Source organism: Pyrus communis, chromosome 7 (assembly GCF_963583255.1).
Source record: "Pyrus communis chromosome 7, drPyrComm1.1, whole genome shotgun sequence".
NCBI classification, from domain to species: Eukaryota; Viridiplantae; Streptophyta; class Magnoliopsida; order Rosales; family Rosaceae; genus Pyrus; species Pyrus communis.
Window position 1 is genome coordinate 10,503,504 of NC_084809.1, and position 22,106 is coordinate 10,525,609.

The window sequence follows — 22,106 nt, forward strand, 5'->3', positions numbered from 1 at the left end:
TGTAGTGCTGCTGTGATAATTACAAAAATGGAATAAATCAAGGGTGACGACATCAAATTGCGACAAGGAACAGACAACCACTTGATAATTGTGAGAAACTAATTTGTAATTTTGTGTGACCTCCAATTGGCGCGTGGACTGACCTCCCCCTCAAAAAGCGCGTGACCAAGTTCACCATCTTGTCCCCACATGCTCGAACTCAATCATTTACGCGCAGCCGAACCCAAAGAGCAAACAGCAATTGAGAACATTATTTTTTCAGCCAACTGCGAGCTTAATGCTTTCATCTTTTAATTTAGAGAGAGAGAGAGAGAGATTCAAAACCCAAGTTTCCTTACAAGTTAACGTTGTTGGTTTTACATTGTGAGACATTTATATGTGTCTCTGTGAGTCAGCATTTCATTTGCTCTGTTTCAGAGATCTCTCCCCTCCCGCAGGTCCGTATATTTTCTTATCCAATCAATCTCTCTCTCTTGGTTGTGCTACAACTTTATCTCTTTTCTGTTTCCTATGTCTAATGTATGTATCTGTTTGTTTATATCTGTATTTATCTGTTTTTCTTTTTTTTTTTTTTTTTCTGCAAGATTTTCTTTGTGGGGATCTTTTCTAAGTTGGGTTTTTGTAAATTTGGAAAATTTTCATCAAGTTGGTCGCTTTTCTCCGAATCAGTGCCTGTTCTTCTTCTCTGGTGAGTTATATTGCTTTCTGTTTAATTAGTATATGAGACAATATTTTCAAATTACTGACAGCCTATTGCCATGCTACAATGTTTTAATTTCTTTTGATTTTTGAAATTTTTTTTCGTAATTTTTTTTTTTTTTGTTTTTTTTTTAACTCAGTTTTAAAGAAACATGAATCGAAGAGTGTAGTGTAGAGCTCCAAATTACTCAGAATAATTATGAACTTGGTCTTCAAAAAAGTATGAATTAGAGCGAAAACTTTCGCATTCTGACTTGATAGTAGGGTAAATCTGAATCATCCTATGGATTGTGGATAGGCTGTTGAGTTCAATCTTTAATGGTTGACCCTATTGGTTTAGGGAAAAAGGGCATTCCTCCTATTTGACAGTTTTAACCTTCTACAAGTGGCCAAAGCTAAACATTTTTTCATAAGATATTAGTGATCCTCGGTCGAGGATTCCATGTGCTGTTTTGAATTTTTGCTGGTTTAAGTCGTTGCTTGAATCTTCGGCCAAGGTTAGAGAAATTATAACTGAGGCTTAAATGAACTCTACTGCATAATTTTTTAATTGAAGTAACAAAATGAATGCAATTTTTTGTCCTTATGGTTCAACTGGGAGCGTTTTGTAGCCATTTTCAACCTCCATATGTAGGGGAAGTCTTTTGGTATTGCAACAAAAGTTTTTGGTTAAATTCTGCATATAAGGAGGGAACAACAGAAGGGTTTGATATGGCAGAGGGCCATTGGAAGGAGGCACAAAGTTGTTTTATTTGATAGTTGCGTGCCCTGAAGAATCATGTGGAGGGAATTTGACAACAAAATGAAGTTGTGGCACGAATATTTTGAAATGTTTAAATTGCGAGTGAGAAATGGGGGATATAATCTTTAAGAACTATTTGAATCGAGGAACATTGTAAACGGGAGTCTTTAACTGGTATTTTAGGAAAATTTAACTCCCAGATGTGGTGATCAATATGCAATTAGTTTTCTGCTCTATACTTGGTGCATTACCTATCAGATGCTATAAAGACAAAAAAATTGCATTTGCAAAGGTGTTCGTGAACGGTTTTCTGGTTTTGTTAGGTTAGTGTGCCATCAGTGACCAAAATGATTGTATGTTTTTGTCATCTTTTTCGTCTTGTTATTAGATGCCATGCCATAATGCTGATCACCTGTTTTGGTGGTCTTTCCTGCAGATCTTCTACCTTAGAAGATGGTCTTCCAACCGAGAAGACAATGCTCTATTTATACAACTTACTGGTGCTTTAGATTTGAGTTAGTTCCTTTCGCCTCCATATTGGTGGTCTAGTTTCTCCATACAATTAAATGTACCCCAATCACTCGTTCGTGATTCTTTTATTAGTGAAACTACCATCTGGTGTGGGGGTACTTTATTACCCTGTAGATTGAGTTGAAGAAAACTTCTTATTTGTGGAAATGTAGATTCTTGGTTCTGCTGGCACCTAGGGTGGAATTTGAACTTAAAACCCTTTGCTTACCATAGCTCAATCTTGCTAATCGAGTTGAAGCTTTAATTCTAATTCAGTGTATCTATTCTCAATCTAGATATAGAGATTTCCACCAATAGAAGTCGGCAAATTGCACCGCATATTTGATAGATTGATGAAGGTTGGGCTTCCATCTGCAATCATGAGTCACCATGGTGTCATCTCTGTACCACAAAGTGAGACTACGAAAGGAGTCACATCGTCATACTGTACTTCTCCTTCCCCGATACATGATTTTTTGGGTAGTGAATCAGAAGGCAGGAGTTTCACGGCCAGTAAATGTTCATCTCCACGAGTGTCTCCTTTCAAACTGGCAGAATCTCTTGGCTCTCCTACTAATATGCGAGGATTTCCTGTTCAACATTCCAAGAGCCCATTTTCACGTTCTTCTGTTTTCTGTACCAGTTTGTATCAGTCTTCTTCATCGAGCTCTGAAACCTCTCGGCAGCTTGGGAAATTTCCATTTCTTCCACATCCTCCAGCATACGGCCAGTTCAATTCTGCTGTTGATTCAAAATCACCATTGCTTTTTAGTGAGGATATGAGCAATCAATATGATGATGAACAATCTGATGATCTCATGAAAGACTTTCTTAATCTGCATGGAGATGCCTCTCATGGAAGCTTCCATGATATTAGTTGTGGAAGTGACACTTTAGCACTTACAGAACAATTAGAGTTACAATTTTTGTCAGATCAACTTGACATAGCTATCACGGACAATGGAGAAAATCCCGGGCTTGATGTAAGTAAAATGTAGTCATGTTTAGTTACATTTTGATCAAACAGGATTTGCTAACAACTTAGAGATATTACTGGCTTCTAGTTTTAATCACATAAGTTTTGGATATGGATGAACTATAAATGGCTTGTTTTTTAATCAGTTTCGAATTTCTTGGTGATATTTAATATTTATCTTGCCATATATTTACTAGTACTTTTGCCTTCCATTATGTTGTTTTTATAGGAGATATATGAGATTCCTCAAGCCTCACCAAACACAGCTATAGGACTGACATGTAGTAAGGGTTCTTGCGTGACAGCGCCACTCGTTAATGCTCTTTCAAGTCACCCCTCTCCTGGGCCAGCTTCTGCACATAGGCCAAGAATGCGATGGACGCCTGAGCTCCATGAGCGTTTTATAGAGGCTGTTAACAGGCTTGATGGGGCTGAAAGTAAGTACTGCACCATCTATTCTACTTTCAACTTGGGTTTCGTTCCATTTCAATGGGAGCCCTAGTTGTATAAGTTACTCTATTAATCAAATTACAAATTTCTCGGTTACAGAAGTTACCAACATTATTTTGATTTTTATGGAGCGCTCACTAGTGTAATTTAAAATGCAGAGGCCACTCCGAAAGGTGTATTAAAGGCTATGAATGTTGAGGGCTTAACCATTTATCATGTGAAAAGTCACTTACAGGTACTCATCTTTAAGTTTTCGGTGATGTAAGAGTAAAATGTTGGTACTTATTTTAGCTATTTGACAGTATATTGTTAATTTCTAATTATCTGCAGAAATACCGGCTTGCCAGGTACATGCCAGAGAAAAAGGAAGGTAAGGAACAGATTTTGAAAGTAAATCATAGCTTTTGTCAAGTCGTAATCTCAGCAATTGAGCTCTGTTTTAGAAGTAAAATTTATTTGCTAGTTGGCTGCAACATGAGAACTGAACTAACCAGGCCCCAATATGATTATGCAGTAGTTGGTTTGAAATCTTCGTTTCTCGAAGAGCATAGTTTTAGGTTTACCTTGGCTTCAGCGAGTTAGAATGTGATCTTGGTTGATAGTTTCAGTTTGGGGTGTCGATTGATCATGTTTATCAAATGTCACTAGATAGTCTGACAGGATGGTTTTTCAGCTAAATAGAAGATCGGATCTGATTTCAGATAATGTAGGTGGCTGAATGTTCATACAAATTGTTGACCTGCACTTTTCTCTTCACTCCTTAGATAAGAAGGCCTCTAACTCTGAAGAAAAGAAAGCTACTTCAACCATTAATGAAAGTGATGGACGTAGAAAAGGGTCAGTATTGCTTCTCATATATATCTAGGTTTCTCAACAGATGTTTGGATTTATTTTGTTTTGTGAAACTTCATCTTTCTTGTCTCAGGAGCATTCACATCACGGAGGCTCTGCGCCTGCAAATGGAAGTTCAGAAGCAACTGCATGAGCAGCTTGAGGTGAGAGTTCATTTGAAGTTGATCACAGTTGATGTTTCCTATTTTTCTTCTGGCTGCATGTCTGTTTCATGGTATACGTAGGTCAGACCTTGAGTCATTTAAAAAAGTTTCGGTTTCAATCTTATATATCCTGCATCGTAAACATAGGTTCAAAGGGCCCTTCAACTACGCATAGAGGATCACGCAAAATACTTGCAGAAGATCTTGGAGAATCAACAGAAAGCCGGCAGTGCTTTACTTTCTCCGCAAGTTTTGTCATCTCTCACAACAAATTCCATTCAAGTGTCCGAGCAACAGCCTTCTTCATCATCCTGTGTATCACTCCCACAACTGGCTGAGTCTGACTCATTGTCGCCTCTATCACTGAAGCATAAAGCTACTGACTGTAGTGACTCTGAGCTGTCGGCAGGCACTAAAAGGCCCCGTCTTGAAGAGAAACCAGATGAGGGTGCAGTTGAAAATCCTCAGTTATAACTGCTTCCACAACACCATTCCTCTAGAGTCTCAAGTCCATTGTTTGTATCATGTATAGAACTTCCGAACTTTTTGTAGCTAAAATTAGCAATTGAATTAATACGCTTGATTTGTATCTCTTGACAGAAAGTAGTAATTAGAGGAAGAGCAAATCAACTTTTTAGTTCAATCATTCTGACAATCAGCTATTTGATTAAAAATCCATTTGTTGCATAAAATGTTGAGACCCTGCTCACGAATTTGCTTTGGAGTGTTGGAGAAATAGTAGGTGTGGGTGCTCCTTAAGAATAGGATTTGCCAATCGGAGATGGCATCTCGGTGTAGTGGGTTTTGAAAACCTTTGACCCTTGTAAGCGTACATTCACAATACACGATTGCGTCTGATGGAATATTGAAACAACTCCTACAACATGAAATATTGAAACAATTCCTACAACATGAAATATTGAAACAGCATCTGACCAACTTCAGTGTACAACACTATCGCCACATGGCTTGTGCTAAGAACTCCAATGATCATTCAATCATACATCACACAGGGCCTAGCAAATTTTAACCAAACATTCTTGAAAGAATTGCTTACACCAACTCTGCTGGTGTAGAAAGACTCCTTTTGATGGTGCTTTTTTGTGCACTGCTGTACTTCTTCTGATGAGAGTAGGTACTTAAGTCTCGATCTTTTTTAAAATTGTACCTGCCACGATGAGTATATTCCAGGGACGACATATAAACAACGCGATATTAATGTTGGTTGTATCATATTTACTTATCACTTATATACTAATGCCACATGATATTGTGAGCTTAACATATCTTGACGTTTCAAAGTCATTAATTTTTCGCCAAACTCCATCAGAATGTCAATCCTATCCAAGTTGTAAACCCTTGACCTGTCTTTCAATGGTAGAACTACGGTTGATTTTTAGTTAAAACTGACAAAGGCCAGCATAATAAGTTTTGTTCAAAACATGACCAGCATTAAACAACTTCATCTTAGTACCGTAGTAGAGGTGTCAAACGGGCGGGCCAACACGAGAACGAGCATGAAAACGACAAGGCATTTTGTTGTTTTGTACTAAAACAAAATGAATGATCACTTGCGTCCATCCTGAAAGGAGTTCATTCCTCCTTCATTAATGTATAAGAGCAAAAAATAAACATGATCAGGAAAAAACATACATGATCACGAGAAATACTTGCGGAAGATCTTGAAGGAACAATAGAAAGCCGGCAGTATCTACCTTTCTCCATAAGCCTTGTCATCTCCGAGGACCAATTACATTCATGAGTCGGAACAATAGCCTTCTTTATCAGCAGGTGGCCTGATGTATCACCCACACAACCGGGTGAGTCTGACTCAACAACCTCGTCGCTGAAGCATAAAGCTACTGATTGCAGTGATTCTGACTCATCAGCACCTCATCACTGAAGCATAAAGGCTACTCATTGTAGTGACTCTGAGAAGCCGGCGTGCACCAAAAGGCCCCGCCTCGAAGAAAAACCAGATGACGGGGCGATCGAGAATCCTCAAGCAATAACTACTGCCACAACACCCACTACCATAAACTTCTGAAGTCTCGTGCATTGTTTGTATTTTAGAATCTAAGAATACACAGTTTCTGAATATACCTCTTTCATTTCATTCAATGTTCATAAAATTACAATGGTGCTTCAGTATATATATAGGCAATATACTAATTTCACAATTACAGTTATGCCCTTGACTAATCTACCAATTTACAAAAGAATTAGAACTAACATTTAACTAACTTGATGACTCAATACTTGACTGCATCCAAAGGTCCAAGAGAAAGCTTGGATTGCAAGTACAAGATCCTGGATTTCGACAAGGATTTAGCATGAATATCTGCTAATTGGTCCTGAGTGCACACATATTGGACTTTGAGTAGATTAGCCAGCACCAACTCTTGGATATAATGATAATCAAGTTAAACATGCTTGGTTCAAGCATGGAAAATTGGATTGGAGGTAAGTGAAATTGCAGAAATATTATCACACCAGGTATGAGGAACCTGAGGAAGATGAAAACCAATATCCTTGGATACTTTATAGATCCATGTGATTTCGGTTGCTGTGTGAGCTAACGATCTGTACTCTGCTTCAGTGGAGGAGCGAGCAACACTTGGTTGCTTCTTAGCACTCTAGCTAATAAGTTTGGACCCCAGAAATATACAATACCCACTAGTAGATCTTCTATCAAATATGTAGCCAGCCCAATCATTGTCAGAGTAAGCACTAAGATGAATATCATCTTTCTTGAACCACAAACCACGACTCACTATGCCTTTAAGAAACATGAGAATGCGTTTGGCTGCTTGGAGATGTGATTCTCTTGGAGCATGCATAAATTAACAGACTTGATTTACAGCAAAAGAAAAATCAGGTCGTGTCCAAGTTGAGTATTGCAACGCTCCTACAAGTGACCGATACTCGGTTGGATCTGTTAACAAAGGACTAGTGTGATCAAGCTTGAGTGAATCAAGAGGGGTGATACACGATTTAGCACATTCCATATGTGTCCTTTGTAGCAAGTCAATGAGGTACTTTCTTTGATGTAAAAAATGCCTTTAGAATATCTTTGAACCTCAAGGCCCAAGAAATAATGCAAGGGTCCTAAATCTTTCATAGGAAAGACTACTCAATTTCTGAATAAATTGTTGATAAGCTGCAGGATTAAGACCTGTGACAAGTATGTCATCAACATACACCAATACAATAACAAGAACAGGTGCTTTGATCACAAACAGAGAAGCATCAAATTGTGACTGGTGGAATCCCAAAGACTGAAGAACTGCAAATAGTTTGTCAAACCAGGCCCTAAGGGCTTGTTGCAAGCCATACAAGGATTTTTGAAGTTTGCATACATGATTGGGTTAGTTGGGATCACTGAAACTTGGTGGTTGTTGTATATAGACATCTTCCTGAAGATCCCTATGTAAAAAAACATTACTTATATCCAATTGGTTGAGGAACCAATTGTATTGAGATGCTAGAGAGAAAAGAATTCGAATTGTCACTAGCTTTGCTATGGGACTAAATGTTTCCTTGTAGTCCAAACCAGCTTGCTAATGAAAGCCTTTGGCAATAAGACGGGTTTTATATTGATCAATAGTCCCATCTGGATGCTTTTTAACTCAAAAAACCCATTTACAACCGACAATATTCTGATGAGGGTTAAAAGGTACTAGAGACCAGGTATTTATGGACTGCAAGGCATTATACTCATCATTCATAGTAGACCTCTAATGAGCATGTTTTGAAGCTTGGAGGTAAGTGGCTGGGACAAAATCAACAGTTTTCAGGCAAATGATGTTTGATAGATAAGTAGGCTTTGGGTTTAGTTATTCTAGCCTTGGATCGTGTGATCATATGATGAATATTAGTTGCTGCAGGTAATGGAGATATTATAGGTTGAGATACTATAGGTGGTGTAGGGGTAATATTAGCATCCAAAGTGGCAGGTGGTGAAACTGAAGATGGAGAAAGAACAGACTGGGTAACAGACTGTGTAATTGGGACATTAGTTGCAGCAGGTCCATTAGGGGCAACAGATTGTGCAATTGGAGCATTGGGAGCAACATGTATATTAAATTGCAGAGTAACATTGGGTTCACTTGTGAAGTGTCATTAGAAGAACTTGATTACAGTAGAGGGAGTGGATAAAAAATGAAATGAAAAACGAGTCTCATCAAATAACACATGCCTTGAAATGTAAATTCTCTGTGTAACTTGATCAAGACACCGATACCCCTTGTGTTGAAGGCTATACCCTAAAAATACATAGTACTTACTCTTATTGTCCAATTTGGATGTAGTATTAGGCTTGAGCCAAGGAAAACATCCACAACCAAAAATTTTGAGCCGAGAGTAATTTGGAGGTGTACGAAAGAGAAGTTCCCAAGGAGATTGCAATAAGCCACCAATGGGAAGCCTATTAATCAAATAAGTACCAGTGGAAAATGCTTCAACCCAAGACACATGATGAACTTTAGATGCAACCAAGAGTGTTCGTGTAGTTTCAACCAAGTGACGATGCTTCCTTTCAACATATCCATTATGCTCAAGAGTATGAGGGCAAGTAAATTGTTGTAAAATGCTATGAAGTTCACGAAAATTCTGAAACTGATGACTAGTAAACTCACCCCTTGAATCAGAGCGAACAACTTTTATTTTATTACCAAGAGTGTTCTCTACATAAGTCTTGTACTCCACAAATGTTGAAAATACAAAAGACTTAGACTATACCAACTATACTTGCTGTAATCATAAATAATAAGCAAGTAATACATATAGCCACTCATTGAAACAATATGAGATGGCCCCCAAACATCACAATGCAACAATTCAAGACTTCTAGTAGACACAGAATGAGGAGCAGCAAATGGAAGCTTGTGATTCTTTGCGAGAGCGCAGTCATTGCAGAAGAAGTCCAGATAAGGTTTGCCTTGGACATCAACCTTATTCGTAGATAGAACTTTACGAAAAATAACAAAAATGGGATGACCAAGCCTGCTGTGCCACATTTTGACATTAGCAAGAGTACTTACTAGTGCAGCATGAGTGGAAAGAGTAGTTTTGTAGAGGGAAGGTGAACTTTGAAGAGGAAAAAATCCATCTTTAACTTGTCCTCGCAAAAGCGTCATCCTCGTAAAATGATCTTTGACAGAGGATCCATGAATGTCAAGAGTTAATGAGCAATCATTATCTTTGATAAATTGATAGGCAAAAAGTAGACTATGTTGCATTTGAGACAAATGAAGAACATTTTGCAATTTAAAGGAATGAGTAGGAGTAAGCAAAATAGAAGTGCCAGCATGATCTATAGACAGACCTTTACCATCTCCAATGTATACCTTGTCTTCACCATGATAGGGAGTAGGAGACTGTATATTAGATATTTCATTGGTAATATAGGAGGTAGCACCTGAGTCAATGAGCCAAGAAGTTGATGGCTTGGCAGTGTAATGGGCACACATAGTAACAAGTTTTGTAGGAGGAACCTTGTCTGAGATCTCTGGATTCATTTGATCGAAGCAATCAATAGTTTTATGGCTGGTAGACCCATAAATTTGACAAGGAGTTTTGTGACCAAAGAAGAAGAACCACGATTGAATCCAGAGTTATAATTGCCACGATTGAAACCAGAGTTGTAGGTGCCATGATTATGTCCCCGAAAACCTCGATTATTACCACGATTGTGCCTGCCTCTATTAGAATTATACTGAAATGAGTTGTGAAGTGGCTGAGTGCCATGATTCTGAGCAGCAAGAGCTTATGGTGGTGTGGGAAGTATTTATGGCGATTATATATCTTTCAATCGAATACATCCGTCGATAGTTGACGGGGCTGGCTAGAAATGCCTCATCCAGCAAGTGAATCATCACGTGGATCATGCTTATGAAGAAAGATGTAGGAAATATTTGTTCAAACTTGCATAACACTTCAATAATATCATCGCACAACTGTTTAACATTGGACTTCCGCAAAGTTTTTGCAGTTAATTGAGAAAAATATCTTGCCAACAACATAATCGACTTCACCACGTCTTCGGGCAAAAGGTGTTGAATTCCCACTCAGAGAATGCGTTGAAGTATGGCATGATAATCATGACTTTTGAGGCTGGAAAATTTGCCTCCATCCACATTTGCTCAACGCCCGATGTTTGAAGTATACCCATCTTCAAACTTTACAGAAGATAGAAAGTGCAAAAATTCTTTCTTCTTTTCCGGTTTCACCAAAAACGATGCGAGCTTCTTTCTGGCTATATCTCCGTCCCTCATCATCCTTAAACCTGGCATAATGCCCATTTGTTCCAGATCGATCTGAGCATTTATTGTGTCCTTTGTTTTCCCGTCGATGTCCAGTATAGTTCTGACTAGTGTATCAAACACATTTTTCACAACATGCATTACATCGATGTTGTGTCTCAATTTTAATTTGGACCAGTACGGGAGCTCGACCAACCTTGTCTTGTGTGTCTGGTATCGTCTTATTTATGGATTTACCCAACGGAGCAAAATCCAATCGATTTCACTTGAGCTAAAATTTCATTGCCAAACCATTTTCTGGGTCTTAGGCGAAGCTCTGTGCTATTGAAGAAGGCTATCTCATTCTAACTCCACTCGTGGTTCCACGGCAACCACCTACAATGCCCTAGGTAACAAACTTTTCCTGCGTGCCAACTAGACGTCGTGTCCTCTTTGCAAACTGGGCATGCGTAATAGCCCTTAGTGGTCTACCCAAACATCATAGCGTACGCAGGAAAATCGTTTATAGTCCATATTTTTGGTAGATTTATCGTACTGGGAACATCGTTTTCCCATAATTCTTTTAGTTCATCGACCAACGGTTGTAAATACACATCAATACACGTGCCCGGATCTTCGGTTATTAACAACATCATCATCATAAATTCTTTTTTCATGCACTTCCAAGGCAGCAAATTATACGGAATTATAAAGATTGGCCAAGTGCTGTGGTTTTGGTTTAGAACCCTAAATAGATTAAACCCGTCCATCGCAAGTCCCAATCTAATGTTCCGGGGCTCACATGCAAATTCGGGGTACAGCCGATCAAACTCTTTTAAAGCCTCTCCATCTACAGGATGTCTCATAACATCGTCATCCACTCGTCTGTCCTTATGCCACCTCATGTTGCTTGCAGTGTACATCGACATATACAATCACTGCAACCTGGGTTTTAATGGGAGATAACGCATAACTTTTTGTGGAATCTTCGTTCTTCTATTCTCAGATGTCATTTTAAACCACGACTCATTACATACAGGGCATTTATCCAACGCTTTATTCTCTTTGTAAAACAAAATGCAATTATTTTTACACGCATGAATTTTTTCATATCTCAATCCAAGACTACTCAACACCCCTTCTTTGCACTTTTATGATCTTTAGGAAGGCAATTGTCATTTGGAAGAATCCTCTTGAAAACCCCCAAAAAGTAATCAAAACATTGGTTACCCATACAAAACTTTGTTTTTCCACGCATCAACTCAACAATGGCCATGAGCATCGAAAATCCTTCGTAACCGAGGTATAATTCTTGCTTGGCACTGTTTAATAGTTTTTCATATTTTTCGAATGCTTCATTGTCCATGGTGGGAGAGACATCATCTTCTACTACCACATTCGTATTTGAATTAGCAGTTGGAAAAGCATCATTGATAATGTCCATAATTTAATCATTTGGCTCCACAACAGAGTCAACTGTATCCACGGCTCGAGTAATGTGGAGGATGAAGCATATTGTATTTGTTCTCCATGATAATTCCACATAGTATAGGTTTCCATCATCCCATTTCTCACTAAATGGTATCAAATCGTTTCAAAATATTCAATCATTAAGTTGTTACACTTTCTACAAGGACATCGAATTTGAGTTGAACTGCAGTTGTTTGCAATTCCAAAATTGATGAACCGATTTATTCCATCCAAATATTCATCAGCACATCTGTTAGGATTATGTATCCACTATTTGTCCATTTCACCTACAATCAAAAAAAAATTACAAGGGTTACAACAACTTCAATTATGATATGCCACCTTATGCCTCCGGTATAGGTCCTATCTCATTCGAGAATGCACAGTTACATGTTGTAATTTATGGTTCCAACACATTAGAGGTCGAGCGTGGGAAAAATTCGGCATCATTTCCCTACAGTTCTTCAAGTGCATGACGTAGATACAAAAAACTACGAAGTGCCCGAAGAACGCAAAGAGATGCTACCACATTTCCCACGTTCAAACTCTAATGCGTGAACTGCAAACTACAACATGTAAATGTGCAATCTTAAACTGTACAAAATTTTGGGATAATTCAAGAATTAATTGGACCACAGTCATGCTTTCACATCCATTCGCGAAATCAAACTAATTCTCAAATGAGAAACTAAGCTCATATGAACATTGCAAACCATTTTTGTACATCCATACAAAAATGATTGCATACATAACATAAACTCACAACACCTATAAACTACATACAACACAATTTAAATGAATGGAAATCAAATAACTTAGTTAAGAAAAACTATACCTTAAACTGTTGCTTCTGCCTTCCTGCAATTTGGTTAAGTTTAGTAAAGTGAAGAACTTTACATGACGAAACCATTGTCACGCAAAACCTTGGGCTTTAACATTTTGGGCACCATTCGACTACGCTTTCTCGGGATTTTTGAACCCATTACACGACAAACTACAGTTTATCGCGCTTTTTTTTTTTTGGGACATTGACGTGGCCTTCAACTTTTTGAGCGCCTTCCGACTTTCCCGGGTTTTTTAAACCCATTGCGTGACAAACTATGGTTCGTCGCGCGTTGTTTTTTTTTTTTTTTTTTGGGATATTGACAATATTTTTCCATTAACTCTTCAAATTTTTTCAAACCACATACATATATTTAATAAATAATACCATTTGTGCATATTTAATTAATATCCTTACTTATTAAAATGCATTAATTTCATTCATAATGAACATTAAGTACATATTTAATCAAAAAATTTCATACTAAAAAAACTTAAAATTCATATATAATTATTAAATAAGCAAATAATGGGATGTGATATCCACACACCTCATTTTACTTCTCACACACCCCTTTAATTTTCGGCCGTCGGATCAGATGAATTGAGGAAGATCAACAGACATAAATTATCAAGGGTGTGTGAGAAAATAAGGTGTGTTAATAGCACATCCCTAAAATTAAAATAAGAAATCCTATTCTACTCATTCGCCGGGAGTTTTGGTTCTTGTTGTAGTGGTGCAGCGCATTCATTATCAAACTTCCACTTCTAGAATCTTGACTTGAACATATTGTTAACAGCCTTCATCAGATTTGGGCCAATTTTGTCAATGTCCCAATTGGCCTGTTGACACACCCCGACTGAAGTCGAGACGTGCTGGCCGTCACATGAGGGTGACGTAGCCAAGTGCGCAACAGAAGTGGTGATAATAATAAGAAAATGCGACTAAGTAAAAACCAAAACTAAACTTACTTAAACTAGAGATAATACGTAAGTGCGTGAAAGTGATCAAGTATAAGATACACACATATCAAAGCATAGGTAAACGAAAGTAAAGTCGAACTAACTAAGTATTAATTGTACAAATAGGGAGAAGATCCCTACAGTTATTTAGTAGATCGTCAAAACCACCGAAATCCTCGTGAGCCACCAAGATGTACAGCTACCTAGAACCTGGAGGGGCGCAAAACAAAAGGGTGAGTGGGCAAAAACAAAACGTTTGAAAACACATTTATTTTTTCTGAACATAATAACCCTTCACTGTAAAACCCATATAGTCCCAGAAAATAATACTACGTATGTACATACGAATACCAATGCATAAAGCCAATAAAAACTGAAGTATGTCATGCCATAACGTTTCCACACTAAAAGATGTAAGCCAGGTGAAATCAATATAAAATAATATGCCAATCAGAGTCACCTAGTGTGACTTGTACGACTGGACCTATAGCTCATCAATATATGCTAGCACATGAGTCGGAACCACCTACTGTGGTCTGTACGACAGGGCTGGGTGTAAATATGTACACTCAAATGCTACGATCACGTGAAAGCTGTGCGAATAATTGCGGGTCATCTATGAGTCGAAACCACCTATTGTGGTCTGTACGACAGGGTTGGCACGAAACTTGGATCCAAGGTGAGCGTGCGGTGGAAGAGGTGAACATCACGTGAATGACTGTGCCCTGGCCTTGGGCAGGAGCACTAACACCAGGGTGCAGCAATGATAAGCTCTAAATGCATTTATGCATAACTATGTGCCATGCAACCAATAACATCACAATATACTCACTTGAAGCTTACTTGAGCCTCCGCATCATCAAACGAAATAATTCACAATTTATAATAATGCAATACTTAAAATGCAACTCATTTTCGACATGGCAATTAAAGCATAAATCATTTTTAAAATGTTCTAGAAACCACAATATATATATATATATATATATATATATATATATAAAGGAAATGCCCACTCATTGATAAATAGCAGGATCGTAGCACCCCAATCTCGCTTGTCCTCGGGGTACGTTTCACCTAAATGCGAAATAACTAAATTTACGTTAATTTTAAAGCACATACACGAACCCTAGGAAAACATTCTCATACGTTGCTCAAATGGGGTGTTTGAATATACCAAGATGATCTACTCAACAACACGAATACCCCCATATTTTTAGAAAAAAATTTAGGGTCCAATTAGCCCAAGGAAAATAACAATTCAACCTAAGATCTAATTGGGCTAGACAGGACAGGAACTAATTGATTGGTGAATAAAATATAGTCAACCCAACAATATATTTCTACCCTAACTCGTTCTTTAATCGTCGTAAAATTTTCATTAGGAATCCAATTCGACCCTAACTCACATCGACGCGCTCGTGACATCGAGTACAATTTAATTACAATAGCCACGAAGATTATTTAAAACTGCATATGTACATCCACGTCACTAAGCCACGAAGGGCATAATCGTCATCTCACATACTCGGGGAGAAAATTATAATGACAATTGGGACGGGTCGTCACACCTATCATGCAAAAATTAATAAACTAAAATCTCACTATTATATTATATTTAACTAACATAATTATTATTTAACTAATGAAATTAACACATACAGTTAGCTCATCAATCTTGTGCATCTTCAGCTCCTCAGGGATGGCTCTCTAAGACTCCCAATCTGCAGCACATTTGGTACTCACCATTGCTCCTACGTCGGACGAAAATCTAGTGTGCTTATCTGACTTCACAACCCCCATTATTTCATCCACAATGATTCGATAACGGCTCCCCCCATAAGTGTGTTGGACCCGTACTGCAACTCTTTTCTTTTTTTCTGTCAACAAAAAATATTTTTATAATACTAAAGCTAAATAAAAACTTTATACAAAATGCAAAAATTTCAACGCAAACCTTTTCCAGAACCTTCTCCATCCATTGCCTTTGATGAACGTGCACCTTTGTCGGCCATCGTACCAACACTCAAAGAACGAACTGATTATAATCGTTAGAATTGCAAAGCGTTTTCGAAATGAAGTGTGAAGAATAAGGACAGCATAAGCGCATATTTATAGGAAGGTTAGGACTTTGCGCGACGAAGACTTTGTCACTCAAACACATGCATTAAATACAGTATTTATTTTTTTGATTTAGATGCACCGAATAAGTTGACCAAAAACTGAAAGCCACTTACGTTGATGAAACCTTTGTCGCGCAAGGGTTTGCACAGTGACATCTTTGTTGCGCAAAGGTTTTAGCGACAAAGTTATTGTAATTATAAAGTTTACGTAAACTTTATAATTACCAACAAATTTTCAGTTATAATATGTATTCTAAAAATAATTACTACCTCAAATAAATTGATATTATGTTCCATTCAATTAATACATTAAATAACTAATACCTTAAATAAATTGATATTATATTTCATTCACTTAATACACTAAATAATTAATATCTTAAATAAATTATATTATATTCCATTCAATTAATACCTTAAATAAATTGGTATTATATTCCATTCAATTAATACCTTAAATAAATTGATATTATACTCCATTCAATTATTTAAATGATCAAACAAGAATTAAAACATAATTAAGTCCAAATAAATAACTTATAAAAAGTACCTTAAATGTAAATATTGTCATACAAAACATAAATTTAAAACAACTATTTCGATGGTCCTCCATTCCTCTGGACTTCATAACGCCACCTATTGTAACCTCCCTCTAACGCATCCTCCATCAACTTCATCAACTATTCGTTCGTATCATCATCAAGAGTATACTTACACTGTTACACATATATGCAGATAATTAATTCTAACATATAACAAAAAATTTCACAAAATTAATTTTTGATCCATCAACAGTATACTTACTAATAATTCATCAATCACCGCCTTCTTCGCATTCTCCGACACATCTTTCCAAGAACACCACTCATTAGTAGGACAATTGTTCCCCATAGCTACAACAATCGCATGCGCAAACTAAAAATGATGCCTCAAATCATTCGGGTCGGCGTTGGTAATGCTATGATCCTTGTTTTTATCCTCCATCTCAGCACGAACAGAATTATGAAGAATAAGGAGAACAGAATTGTGAAGAAAAATGAGAGCAGAAGCGCATATTTATAGGAAGGTTAGGGCCTTTGCGCGACGAAGGCTTTGTCGCGCAAAGACCTCACTAAATACATTGCAGATTCTGTTGGTTCACATGCACTGAATGTTCTGATTGAAAACTGACTGTAACTTGCGCGACGAAGCCTTTGTCGCGCAAGTGTTCCTCGGTTTCCCAAGCGTTGAATGTTTTGTCCTAGAAAATGAACAAGCTTTGCGCGATGAAGACTTTGTCGCGCAAAGATACAGCGGGAAAATCTTCGTCGTGCGTTAGTTTTCCCGCCTTCTTGTTGGCTTTGCACGACGAACATGTTTTTTCCGTCGCGCAAAAGGTTTTTCCGCGACCAAGTTCCCCGTCGTGCAACATTCACTACCCTTGCACGACGAAGGTATGTTCATCGTTGCATGAGGAGTCATTGTGCGACGGAATTTGCTTTGTCGCGCAAAATTTTGTCGCGCAAGTAGTTTTTCCTACTAGTGTTGGTTTGGAGATAAAACTGCATCAATCTGACAATCATTAGCATACAAGAGCATCGTCACAGCAGTACATGTGCTAATACTTGAACTATGATTTATGTTTTCTAAAATGCTGTCTAGCAATAACTCATGAAGCCTTTGCATTGGTCTACCGCCTCTTCCTCACGATTGTCCCTAACATGCCAATAATATAATACTGAGAAAATGGAAATAAAATCATTTTTCCCACAAATCATAGAAATGTTACAGAATAAAATCTTTTCATTTCGATGAATTAAAATACATTTTATATCTTATTAGAGCAGTTGCACTTGAAAATATGTATCTCCTTCTTAAAAACGCATCACTTACGAATACTATCATTGGCCTCATTACTTCTCTAACGGTTAGAATTACAAATAAATCACATTGAAATCCTCTAATAAATATGTAAATAAATGTTCATCACAAAGATTCCGATCTGATTCAATGTACAATAGGCTTGCATTGTATATAAATAGACATTCTCCAAGTATCATTCGATCATTCGTTACACAAGACTAGAGCAAACGAAGAACAAAATCTTTGAAAGAATGGCTTCCAGCAACCTTGTAGGTCTAGCGAGACTCCTTGTCGTGGGACTTTTCTGCACTGCTTTGATTCTTCTGATGAGTTCAGGTATTTTATCCTTTGTTTGAATTGTGTATCTGCCATAATAAATATGTTCTAGTGATGGCATATAAATAAACTTTGCAATACAAATTCTACATGTACCCCATTTACTTATCACGTAATAGTAATGTTGTGAAAATAATATATATTTCGTATTTGCAGGATATGAGTCTGCACAATCATATCCCCACTATTCTATATGGGGACCATGCGCAACCTATAAAGATTGCAATGCGATGTGCATCAATACTGTAGGCCGAAAACAGGGTGGATTTTGTGGCATTGATCCTTCAGATAAGAACTGCGATTGTATATGCAGAGATGACGGACCGCCGACAGAGATCCCACTACCCGCACCTTGTAAACCCTAATGTCTAAATAAAACTCACAACTTTTTGTTGAGTTATTCTAAATAATATCACAACTTTTTGTTGAGTTAGCTTCAATAAAATATTCGCAATTGATTGTCATTGCATCTTTTATTTATGAAAGTTATATAAAATGGGTATATTGTTTTTTTTTTTTTTTTTTTTTTTTTGTGCATCATTATTGTCTGGAATGGTAGGAATAAAATTTCTTTTGGAATAAAACACAGAAATCTATCAACGGGACGTTGATGCACGAGGGCGTTTCGCTACGTTGACTCACAGCCACAATACTGACTATGAGCAACGGACCAAAATGTCCCGTCTTGAAGAAAATTTACTAATTATAGTGATTCTTAGTTTGGCTTGTCATTTCCTCTCTATTTCACTGAAACATAAAGCTATTGACTGTAGTGACTCTCAGCCGCCAGCGTGCACCAAAAATCCTTGTCTCAGAGAGAAACCGGATGACGGTACAGTCACAAGTCCATTGTTTGTATCAAGTACAGAACTTCCCAGTTTTTTGTAGCTGAAACTAGCAATTGAATTAATATTTGTTATTTTGTGTTTCTTGACAGAAAAGTTGTTCTTATATGGAGGGTCAACTTTTTAGTTCTATCATTTTGTCAATCAACTATTTGGTTAATAATCCATACGTTGCATAAAATGTTTAATTAGACCGCGCTCATGAATTTGCTTTAAAGTGTTGGAGAAATAATACGTGGTGGATGCTCCTTAAGTGTAGGATTTGTCAATCGGAGATGACATCTTGTGTAGCAGTTTATGCAAAAATTCAACCCTTGCAAGTCTACCTTCTCAATACTCAATTGCGTCTGATGAAATACGAAACAATTCCTGCAACATAAAATAATGAAATGGCATCTGACCACATTCAGTGTTCAACACTGTCGTCATACTGTTTGTGCTAAGAACTACAACGATTGTTTTCCTACTTTCATTATACAACAAATTTATCAATTAATCCAATGTAATCTATTTATTTCTAAATTCACATAGTTTCCCATTATTACTAATGAGACAGATGCATAATGAACTAACGAACAAACAGATTACAAATTAGAAATATTATTGAAAGCGAAGAAACATTACAAATTCATCGAGATGAATACATAACCTAAAAAGACTACGTTGTGATTGATTTATTTTTAATACTAACTTACAACCTATATTTATAGCAACATAAACCTAAAAACCCTACAAAAAACAATCTAATACAAAATCAAATCAAATCAAATCTCTAATTAATTCCCTAAATAATCTAATAAATCCCCCTCCCCCCGGGTCAAACTCATGGTTGTACACGATATGAGATTGCCAAGCAGATGTAGGCCCCGTTCAGCAAACAAGCATGCAGGCATGCTCCGACAAGCGGACAGACAGGTATACAAATGGCAGATGAATATAACAGAACATCAAATATCTTCGACAACAATCACTTAAGTGGTCACTAGTCCAAGCATCCGAACAATCATTGCGGGCCTAAAACAAAACCACCTTTTCTTTTTCTTTTTTCTTCTTTTTGTGTTTTTTTTTCCCTTTCTGGGCTGGGGTTTTGTACTTTCAATGGAGGTGTCTAGACAGTGGAGAAAGTTGAGGATCCACCATAAAACCAATTAGTAATATAAGGAGTAGCCAACTATTTATAAGCTCATACAAGGTCCCTTCTCCTATCAATGTGAGATTTATTCTTAACATGCCTCCTCGCGTATGACGAATTTTCAAGTCAAAAATGTGGACAACACAAATCGAGTGACGTGGAGCACATGTGGCTGTTGAACTTCACACACGAGACAACTTGTTCTGATACCATGAAGAAAGTTGAGGCATGATTGCTATTGATGTTTATTTAAAACTGACAAAGGCCAGCCTAAGTTCAAAACTTGGCCAGCGTAAAATAACTTCATCTAAGTACCGTACTAGAGGTGTCAAACGGACGGGCCGACACGAGCGCGAGAATTGAACTAGCCAGATCCGAATATGAATACTAGTATTGTTTTGAAACCTTCGTTCTTGAAGGGCACAGTTTTAGGTTTACCTTGGCTTAAGCGAGTTAGAAGTGATCTTGGTTGATAGTTTTAGTTTGGGATGTCAATTGACTATTCATGTATATAAAATGTCAACAGGTAGTTCGACATGATGGGTTTTCAGCTAAACAGAAGATTGGATATGTTTTTCGATTATATACGTAGTTGAATGTTCTGACAAATTGTTTTCCTGCACTTTTCTCTCACTCTTTAGATAAGAAGGCCTCTAACTCTGAAGAAAAGAAGGCAGCTTCGACCATTAACTAAAGGGGTCGACTAGAAGAAATGGGTCAGTATTGCTTCTTTTGTATCTTTTGTTTGTCAACATATGTTGTTTGAATACCATCAACGAGGCTCTGCGCATGCAATTGTAAGTCCAGAAGCAACTGCATGATCAGCTTGAGGTTAAATTGTGATTAATAGCTCCACATGAACTAGACTCATGGTTCCTATTTAAATTGTGATTAAATTGTGATTATAAGCACATATGCAAGGTTCTCCTCTCATCAATGTGAGATTTACTCTCAACACGCTTTCTCACGTGTGACGAATTTTCAAGCCTAACATGTAGGCAAGTCGAGCGACATGGAGCACGTGTGGCCCTTGAGCTGCTCTAATACCATGAAAAAAGTTGAGGATCCACCGTAAAACCAATTGAGAATATGACGAGTAACCCAACTACTTCTAAGCACATGTTTTTACATTAAAGAGTAAAATGTTGTCTAGCTATAACTCATGAGGCCCTATATATGCATTGGTCCGTCCCATACGCCTCTCCCTCAAATTGTCCCTAACATGCCAATAATATAATAATGAGAAAATGGGAATAAAATCAATTTTCATTTCTATTTCAAGAATTAATATTTTTAATTCCTATTGTCCGTATGGAAAGAGATGCTCTCCAGATCTCTTCCTTCAAAATCCAAGAATCAAGTGATTCGATCCTTTAAAATTTGATTCAATGACTAAAAACAGAGAAGTTAGTAAAAACTTTTAAAAGCTATAATAATTTTTTGCCATTAGATCAAATTTTAAAAATCCAGATCACTTGATCTCTAGACTTTAGAGGGAAAGATCCAGAGATGATCTCTTTCCTTTCCACACTTCATAGAAATGATGCTGAATAATGACTCTTTTCCTATTTTCTATAACTATTATCACAACAAAATTATCAATTAGTAGAGTTTCCTTATATTCCCTAACCCTGTAAAAAATGCCACATTGAAAATATGTATTGGTCCGTCCCATACGCCTCTCCCTCAAATTGTCCCTAACATGCCAATAATATAATACTGAGAAAATGGAAATAAAATCATTTTGCCTTTCTATTTCTAGAATTAATCTCTTAATTCCTATTTTCCACAAATCATAGAAATGTTACTTCTCTAACGGTTAAATACAAAATTACAAATAAATCACATTGAAATCCTCAAATAAATAATATCTTTATTTAGTGGAAACCACCAAATAATTGGTCCGATATGATTCAATGTACAATAGGCTTGCAGTGTATATAAATATATATTCTCCAA

The 22,106-nt window shown here is 37.2% G+C and overlaps 1 pseudogene; it reads left to right on the plus strand.

Moving 5' to 3' along the window:
* The first annotated feature begins 235 nt into the window (after positions 1-235).
* Positions 236-5,232, plus strand: LOC137740236 (myb family transcription factor PHL6-like; annotated as a pseudogene).
* Positions 5,233-22,106: the final 16,874 nt, after the last annotated feature.